This window comes from Salmo salar, chromosome 14, assembly GCF_965601325.2.
Source record: "Salmo salar chromosome 14, fSalSal1, whole genome shotgun sequence".
Taxonomy (NCBI): domain Eukaryota; kingdom Metazoa; phylum Chordata; class Actinopteri; order Salmoniformes; family Salmonidae; genus Salmo; species Salmo salar.
This window is the reverse complement of record NC_138304.1, coordinates 75199582-75209393: the sequence shown is the minus strand read 5'-3', so window position 1 is coordinate 75209393 and position 9812 is coordinate 75199582.

Genomic DNA, 9812 nt, shown 5'->3' with positions numbered 1-9812 from the left:
GCCATCTGGCAATTTTGGCAAATGCCAGATGGGCTGGATAATTTTTTGTTGGGTGAGCTGCTCAAATTTTGGGGGGGGATTTTTGCACACTTTCTCTGTTATACCAGTGCCCTCGCTGGGGCCTGCTGCTGTAATGAGTGAGCCACTCTCCTCCCCCCCATTCGCTCAAAATGTAGTTTTGAAAGCTTAGTTTCCTTGTTCTTGTCGAAGTGAGGGTCTCAGCTCTCTGTAGGTATCATTGTTATTTCTCAACTCTCAATATTCAGCTCAATAGCAACTATTTTTCAACCAAGCTATTTGATATGGCTTTGAGATATATACACTGACTGTACAAAACATTAAGGACACTTTCCCAATATTGAGTTGCCTATAGGCCTCATGGTTAGTAGCCTAGAACTGCAAAGTTTTTTAGGACATAACATCTACGGTTGGATGAAAACATGGCTAGCAGTGGGTATTATATTTAGAGTTAGTGATCTAAGTCATTTGTTTTGAGTTTCCACTTCCTCAGGTGTTGAACCCAAAATTAATTAGCCTATTATATTACTTAGTGCATTTAAAGATGTATGTAATTACCTCTATTGAACAAAAAAGTCATATTTTGACATTCAAATGTAGCAACTACTGTATAGAAGACCCCAGATGATAAACTGAAAATTACCAACACTGACATTGCCTTCCACTTACCGAACATTTTGCATATGTCTGTAATTTACGGTGATTTTGCTACTCAACATTCCTGTAGATTGTTCTGAAACCATTATTTGGTCAACAGTAATAGCTTATGCATTATGTTGATTCTGCTATGAAAGTATCTGCCTGTCCCTGTTTCACTGCCGGCTGCTGTGTGAGCAAGTCACTCTCACTCCCTCTCTCCACTGTGCTCACGGAGGAGGGAGAGATGCATTCTGAGAAGCACACAGTGGTGTGTATTCATGGATGCCAAGGGAAGCCAAGCTCCCCCCCCCCAATTTTTTTTTACAAATTTGAAAAACAGACATACAATTATTTTTCTTTCGTCTCTCTGTATTTCATCATTTTCCTTCAATTCGCAAGAGGCTGAATTTATCTCACCGGAGAAAGCATCCGAGTGAGCAAAACAGCGCCCCACTGTCACTGTATGTTTAGGCCATCTAGCTGATGCTGTCCGGTCCAAAAGAGTATGACATTGTTGCCACCCGTAGCATTGAAGCAAGGGAAGCCAGCGAACATTTGGCCTCCCTTGATAAAAAAAGTATAAAATAATAGCCAATCAGCATTGAGCTAAACTGAGTGAGCTCATCTTTGAATGGTCCTGGCGCACCAAAAAAAATATAAAGGGAAGCCAGTTTGGATTTGGCATCCCTCCTATTAAATCACATTGAGAGAATACGTCATTGACAGAAACAACTTGAATCGTTGCATCTCGTTGTGTTGTTGTGCTCAGGTGGCTAGCTAGCTTAATAAAATTGTCCCTTTCCTAAATTAGCCATGGATGGAGACAAGGATTTGGACTTGTGGTTTTACTTAATTCTCCGTACTGGCCAATGATCTTTTTTTTTTAAAGATGGCGCCGAAGAACATGGCTGACATTTTAAATTCTCCTAACCAATTTTTTTTGTGTAACTTATTTTTTTACTTATTGTGTACATAATGTTGCTGCTACTGGCTCTTATGACCGAAAAGAACGTCTGGACATCAGAACAGCGATTACTCACCGCGGACTGGAAGAAACTTTTTCCTTTAATGAGTCCGACGAAAAGGATATCCTGCTTTCACTGGAACAGGCCCAGATCCATGCCTTTGCGTGAAGAAAAGACGCCGGAAAAGGGGCCGCAGATCGGGCAGCCTTCTGAAAATCCAGAGGCGAGCGAGTAAACTCCCACTGCCTTCCGTTGTTCTTGCTAACGTGCAATCATTGGAAAACAAAATTGATGACCTACGATTAAGATTATCCTACCAACGGGACATTAAAAACTGTAACACCCAGAAGCGGCACTCCTAGTGGCCGGGGACTTTAATGCAGGCAAACTTAAATCAATTTTGCAACATTTTTACCAGCATGTCACATATGCAAACAGGGGGAAAAATACTAGACTACCTTTACTCCACACGCAGAGATGCATACAAAGCTCTCCCCCGCCCTCCACTTGGCAAATCTGACCATAATTCTATCCCCCTGACTCCTGCTTACGAGCAAAAACTAAAGCAGGAAGTACCAGTGACTCGCTCAATACGGAAGTGGTCAGATAACGTGGATGCTACACTAAAGGACTGTTTTGCTAGCACAGACTGGAATATGTTTCGGGATTCATCCAATGGCATTGCGGAATACACCACCTCAGTCATCGGCTTCATCAATAAGTGCATCGATGACGTCATCCCCACAGTCGTCCCCACCCAACCAGAAGCCATGGATTACAGGCAACATCCGCATCGAGCTAAAAGCTAGAGCTGCCGCTTTCAAGGAGCGGGAGACTAATCTGGACGCTTATAAGAAATCCCGCTATGCCCTCAGACGAACCATCAAACAAGCAAAGCGTCAATACAGGATTAAGATTGAATCCTACTACACTGGCTCTGACGCTCGTCGGATGTGGCAGGGCTTGAAAACTATTATGGACTACAAAGGGAAACCCAGACGCAAGCTCACCCAGTGACGCGAGCCTACCAGACGAGCTAAATGCCTTTTATGCTCACTTCGAGGCAAGCAACAGTGAAGCAGGCATGAGAGCACCAGCTGTTCTGTATGACTGTGTAATAATGCTCTCGGTAGCCGATGTGAACAACATACACAAAGCCACTGGGCCAGACGGATTACCAAAATGTCTACTTAAAGCTTGCGCAGACCAACTGTCAAGTGTCTTCACTGGCATTTTCAACCTCTCCCTGACCGAGTCTGTAATAACTACATGATTCAAGCAGACCACCATAGTCCATGTGCCCAAGGAAGCGAAGGTAACATGCCTAAATGATTACCGCCCCGTGGCACTCACGTCGGTAGCCATGAAGTGCTTTGAAAGGCTGGTCATGGCTCACATCAACAGCATCCGCCCTAATACCCTAGACCCACTCCAATTCACATACCACTCCAACAGATCTACAGATGACGCAATCTCAGTTGCACTCCACGCTGCCCTTTCTCACCTGGACAAAAGGAACACCGATGTGAGAATGCTGTTCATTGACTACAGCTCAGCGTTCAACACCATAGTGCCCACGAAGCTCATCACTAAGCTATGGACCCTGGGACTAAACATCTCCCTCTGCAACTGGATCCTGGACTTACTGACGGGCCCGCCCATGGTGGTAAGAGTAGGAGGCAACAACACGTCTGCCATGCTGATCCTTAACACTGGGGCCCCTCAGGGAGTGTGTACTTAGTCCCCACCTGTACTCCCTGTTCACCCACGACTGCATGGCCAAACACGACTCCAACACCATCATTAAGTTTGCTGATGACACAACAGTGGTAGGCCTGACCACCGACAACGATGAGACAGCCTATAGGGAGTAGGTCAGAGAACTGGCAGTGTGTTGCCAGGACAACAACCTCTCCCTCAATGTAAGCAAGACAAAGGAGCTGATCGTGGACTACAGGAAAAGGAGAGCTGAACAGGTCCCCATTAACATCGACCGGGCTGTAGTGGAGCGTGTCGAGAGTTTCAAGTTCCCTGGTGTCCACATCACCAACAGACTATCACGGTCCAAACATACCAAGACAGTCATGAAGAGGACACGAAAAAACATTTTCCCCTTCAGGAGACTGAAAGATTTGGCATGGATCCCCAGATCCTCAAAAGGTTCTACAGCTCCCATTGAGAGCATCCTGACTGGTTGCATCTCCGCCTGGTATGGCAACTGCTCCGCATCTGACCGTAAGGCACTACAGAGGGTAGTGCGAACGGCCCAGTACATAACTGGGGCCAAGCTTCCTGCCATCCAGGACCTACATAATAGGTCCTGGATGGGGCGGAGGTGGCAGGTAGCCTAGTGGTTAGGGCGTTGGGCCAGTAACCGGAAGGTTGCTAGATCAAATCCCAGAGCTGACAAGGTAAAAATCTGTCATTCTACAAGGCAGTTAACCCACTGTTCCTAGGCAGTCATTGTAAATAAGAATTTGTTCTTAACTGACTTGCCTAGTTAAATAAAGGTTAAATAAATAAATAAAATAGTAGGTGGTGTCAGAGACTCCATGGTAAGCGGTACCGGAGTGCCAAGTCTAGGACCAAAAGGCTCCTCAACAGCTTCTACCCCCAAGCAATAAGACTGCTGAACAATTCAGAAAATCGCCACCGGACAATTTACATTGACCCTGCCCCCCACTCCCTTTGTACACTGCTGCTACTCCCTGTTTATTTGTTATCTATGCATAGTCACTTTGCCCCCAGCTACATGTACAGATTACCTCAACTAGCCTGTACCCCCGCACACTCACTCGGTACCGGTGCCCCCTGTATATAGCCTCGTTATGGTTATTCTTATTGTGTTACTTTTTATTATTACTTTTTATATTAGTCTTCTTGGTAAAAATGTTCTTCTTGAACTGCACTGTTGGTTGAGGGCTTGTAAGTTAGCATTTCACGGTAAAGTCTACACTTGTTGTATTCGGCGCATGTGACAAATAAAGTTTGATTTGATTTTGAATTTATTTGATTATAATGGCGATTCTGATCCAACCATTAATTAATATATTGTACCCTGGCCTGAGAGGATGAACGTTCAATATGTAGCTAGATGTAGAAGGCTAATGTTAACTAGCTAACATTGCCCATGAAAGGAAGTTAGGCTAGCGAGCAAGCATTTTAGCCAGGTATCCTAGGACAAAAAAAATATAAAGGCGTGTACTGTAGAGTGATAGACCATTTCGTCAACATGAAAGAGAGGAGGATGGCATTGGCGTTTCTCTACAAGTAGGGTGAGTCAACATGTTTTTTCTACTTGCACAAACATACATACACACACACACACACAGAAACCAGAACTATGTACAGCCACATCATATTTAGCTTATGTTGACTTGACTAAATTGTTTTTGGTCTCTTTTAGTTGTCACTGTATTAGACTAAGCATGAGTCATTTGATGATTTTGACATTTTGAAGTTGAAACGGTGCTGGAATAGTAGAGGCAGCACCTGTTTACTTAGCAATTAACTTGCTTGACCATGTTGTAGATCATGTAATTGTTAGGTGAAATATGCTTTGTGGACTTCACCGGACAGAGGTTGCTCGCAGGTTTTGTGATGCATTTATTCTGCCACTATGTCTTCTTGTGGTATCGGCCTTTAGGCCTATACAGTGCCTTCGGAGAGTATTCAGACCCCTTTACTTTTTCTGCATTTTGATACGTTACAGCCTTATTCTGAAATGTATTAAATCAATAAAAATCCTCAGCAATATACACACAATACCCCATAATGACAAAGCAAAAACATTTATTTTTATGTTTGCAAATTTATAAATAATAAAAAACATAAGTATTCAGACCCTTTGCTGTGAGACTCGAAATTGAGCTCAGGTGCATCCTGTTTCCATTGATCATCATTAAGATGTTCCTACAACTGGATTGGAGTCCATCTGTGATAAATTCAATTGATTGAACAAGATTTAGAAAGGCATACACCTGTCTATATAAGGTCCCATAGTTGACAGTCAGAGCAAAAACCAAGCCATGAGGTCGAAGGAATTGTCCGTAGAGCTACGAGACAGGATTGCGTCAAGGCATAGATCTGGGGAAGGGTACCAACAAATGTCTGCAGCATTGAAGGTACACAAGAACACAGTGGCCTCCATCATTCTTAATTGAAAGAAATGTGGAACCACCAAGACTCTTCTTAGAGCTGGTCGCCCGGCCAAACTGAGCAATCGGGAGAGAAGGACCTTGGTCAGGGAGGTGAACAAGAACCCGATGGTCACTCTGACAGAGCTCCAGAGTTCCTCTGTGGAGATGGGAGAACCTTCCAGAAGGACAACCATCTCTGCAGCACTCCATCAATCAGGCCTTTATAGTAGAGTGGTCAGAGGGAAGCCACTCCTCAGTAAAAGGCACATGACAAACCGCTTGGAGTTTGCCAAAAGGCAACTAATGTCACAGTTGTCGAAAGGACAGGACCAAGGTGCAGCGTGTGTGTAGTTCCACATTTTATTTACACCTAAAGACTCTCAGGCCATGAGAAACAAGATTCTCTGGTCTGATGAAACCAAGATGAACTCTTTGGCCTGAATGCCAAGCATCACGTCAGGAGGAAACCTGACACCATCCCTACGGTGAAGCATGGTGGTGGCAGCATCATGCTGTGGGGATGTTTTTCAGTAGCAGGAATTGGGAGACTAGTCAGGATCGAGGAAAAGATGAATGGAGCAAAGGACAGAGAGATCATTGAAATCAGAAGAAAGAGAGATCCGTGAATACCTGATCCAAACGAACTAACCCGAACGAACATCTCTGGAGAGACCTGAAAATAGCTGTGCAGCAATGCTCCCCATCCAACCTGACAGAGCTTGAGAGGATCTGCAGAGACCGGTGTGCCAAGCTTGTAGCATCACACCACAGAAGACTCGAGGTTGTAATCGCTTCCAAAGTTACTTCAACAAAGTACTGAGTAAAGGGTCTGAATACTTATGCTTTGTCATTATGGGGTGTTGTGTGTAGAATGATGAGGGGGAAAAAACAATTCAATACATTTTACAATTAGGCTGTGACTTAAAAAATGTGGAAAAAGTCAAGGGGTGTGAATACTTTCCGAAAGCACTATATATCACTGTCGCAAGGCATGTGAACTAACAGGTTATAAAGCAAACAACGCAATTATCACAGCACATAGGTTGTATTATGGCTTTTTTTCTGGCTTCCCCAGTGATTTTACCCACACACCGCTACTGAAAGCACACGCATATCACGTTGCTCAAAATGCAATAATGGTAAAAATACAGTTTTCAAAGCAACTACTGTTGTTCTAGTTACAGAGTGGAGAGTCACAGCTTTCTGTGAGTATATGATTTATTTCTCACTTCTTAATATTGAGTTCATGGCACCACTTTACAATAGGAGTAGGCTGTAGGGTGGTTTTGATGCACCTGCGGAGCGCAGTAGAGCGCGCCATTTGCAGCGAATAGGCCAACATCAAGTAGGCAAGGCCTAGCGCTGGAAAGTCTTTGTAGGACATTAGCCTACCTTTACTGATAGATTAATCAATTAGCCTAGATGGCACAGGAGGTTGGTGGCATCTTAATTGGGGAGGACGCGCATGTGGTTATAATTGGAGTCGGAATCAGGGGAACGGTATCAAATACTCGGAGTGGAGGACAGCTCATAATAATGGCTGGAGCCGAGCATCCATTCCAGATATTATTATGAGCCTTCCTCCCCTCAGCAGCATCCTGTGCTGCATGGTTGTACACTGAGTGTACAAAACATTAGGAACACCTACCTAATATCGAGTTTCACCCCCTTTTCTCCTTAGAACAGCCTCAAATCATCCAAGGCATGGACTCTACAAAGTTGACTCCAATGCTTCCCACAGTTGTGTCAAGTTGGCTTTATGTCCTTTGGATGGTGGACCATTAATACAGTGTGAAAAACCCAGCTGCGTTGCAGTTCTTGACACAATCAAATCGGTACACCTGGCACCTACTACCATACCCCATTCAAAGGCACTTATATATTATGTCTTGCCCAGTTACCCTCTGAATGGCACACATACACAATCCATGTCTCAATTGTCTCAAGGCTTAAAAATCCTTCTTTAACCTGTCTCATCCCCTTAATCTGCACTGATTGAAGTGTATTTAACAAGTGACATCAATAAGGGATCATAGCTTTCACCTGGATTCACCTGGTCAGTCTACGTGGAAAGAGCACTCACTTTTGTACCCTCAGTGTATAGCAACAATATCATATTTAGATTTAGCAATCTAGCAATTGTTTTGAGTTCCCACTTCCTCAGGTGGTGAATAATGTAGCCTGTAGTATAGGCCAATATGCACAAAGATGTCGGCAAATTCTCTGAAGAGCCTGAAATAAATTGGATCATTCTGGATCCTATTTTGACAGGTTACATATCAAAATATCAATCATTCATTTCCTGGATATGTTAGATGAAATAGCTTACTTTTTCAATCATAAGCTACCATAGCAGGTATCTTAATTGGCACTAGGAAAAAAGGTCTAAAGACCTGCCGCTAATTTAAAGTAACTGTCCATAAAAAAAATACATTGTTGTATTTTTTGCTATCAAGCAAAATAGTTACATTTATCACAAAATAACATTTTGCCCATATCACCCAGCTCTAGCACATCCCCCAAAAATGATTTATCTTAATTTATCCCTGATTTATCATTATCGCAAAAACATTTTCCATTTATCGCGATATGGATTTTTTTTCCATATCGCCCAGCTCTAAACTACAGTCTAACTGTCAATCCAAAATTCCATGACAATCACTGGATTAGGCTGAACATCATAATATCTTGAATCATGCATTCCTGCTTGGATGTGTTAGATAAAAAAAATCTTGAATACCTCAGTAGTCTAAGAAGTATAATAAATAATAAAGAACTATGAATTACTTTACAAGACGGTTACTCGTGATTTGGCTCCAACCAAATCCTGGGCTGGTGCCATCAACTGTAAAAGTTAGTGACACCAGGGGAAAATGTTAGTCTGGAGCCCTGTAATAGTAAGTAAAACTTAGGGTTAGTGTTGCTGCAGAACACATATGACAGGCACTAATTTACAATATAGCCTATGTTGTTCGCTTGGCTTTTATAACGTATGCCTATGAAACTTAAGCAGACAGACAGACAGGCAGACAGAGAACAAGAAGAAGCACAGAGTGAGAAGATGCTGAGACAGATAGGCAGCACAGCAGGGAGTTAAACAAAATGGCTAGAGAAGCGGCAGTTATTTATAGTGGTGAGTTGTATCTCCAGTCCGCCCCTGTTTCTTAGTGTGACTGACAATGAGGTTCTCTGATAGCAGGTCAAAAGAAGCATCACACTCAAACATTTTGTCAGAAACTTTGCTGAAAATGTAATAATGAATAAATATATACATAGCACTTTGTATCCAAACTTTACATGTAATAAAAAAGTTAATTTGTCAAACAAGTGTCAATTAGTGACAAAATAAATACATTGGCTAAACATATTTTCTGTCGTTGTAGACATGTAACAGTAAGCTTCAAGACTTTTCTTTACAAAAACTTCAATTACTATTCTTGACATGTTTGAGAAACTTTTCATGGATATTACATTGCCATCTTACCCATTTCCATCTTACATTTAGGGGCTGTAAAGTTAAGGGGTTAAAGAGTAATCTAGCTATGGCTAAATATTTTATCCTTACCTTATCAATAAAAGCTTAAAAATAAAATCCATATACATTTAGTTTGTATATCACAAATGTTTGGGATGAGGCTGTTTGTTTGAGTAAACAGTAGGCTACTTTAGGAATGTTCCCTCACCTTCTTGCACTGGGCCTTTAACCGATGTAGTATGTAAAATCAGGGATGAAATGGTAGCTTCATCCTCACTGGTATCACTGTACACCATCCATACCCTCCGTGCGTGTTCACGTCAACCAATCTATAAAAAAAAAAGAAAGAACAAGAAAAAAGAACATAATGTATGCAAATATACAGTACATTATAACTACATGAACATGTTCACAGGTACTGAAGGGAGTTTTTTTCAACATAGAAAAAACTGAGACCACGGTGACACAAAACGATGGTGACTCGTCGTCGCGTTGTCATTGTGTCAGTATGAAAAGGTACTTGATATGTGATGGGGGAAATGGGACTATGCCATGTTATTGTTTGCAAATGTGTAA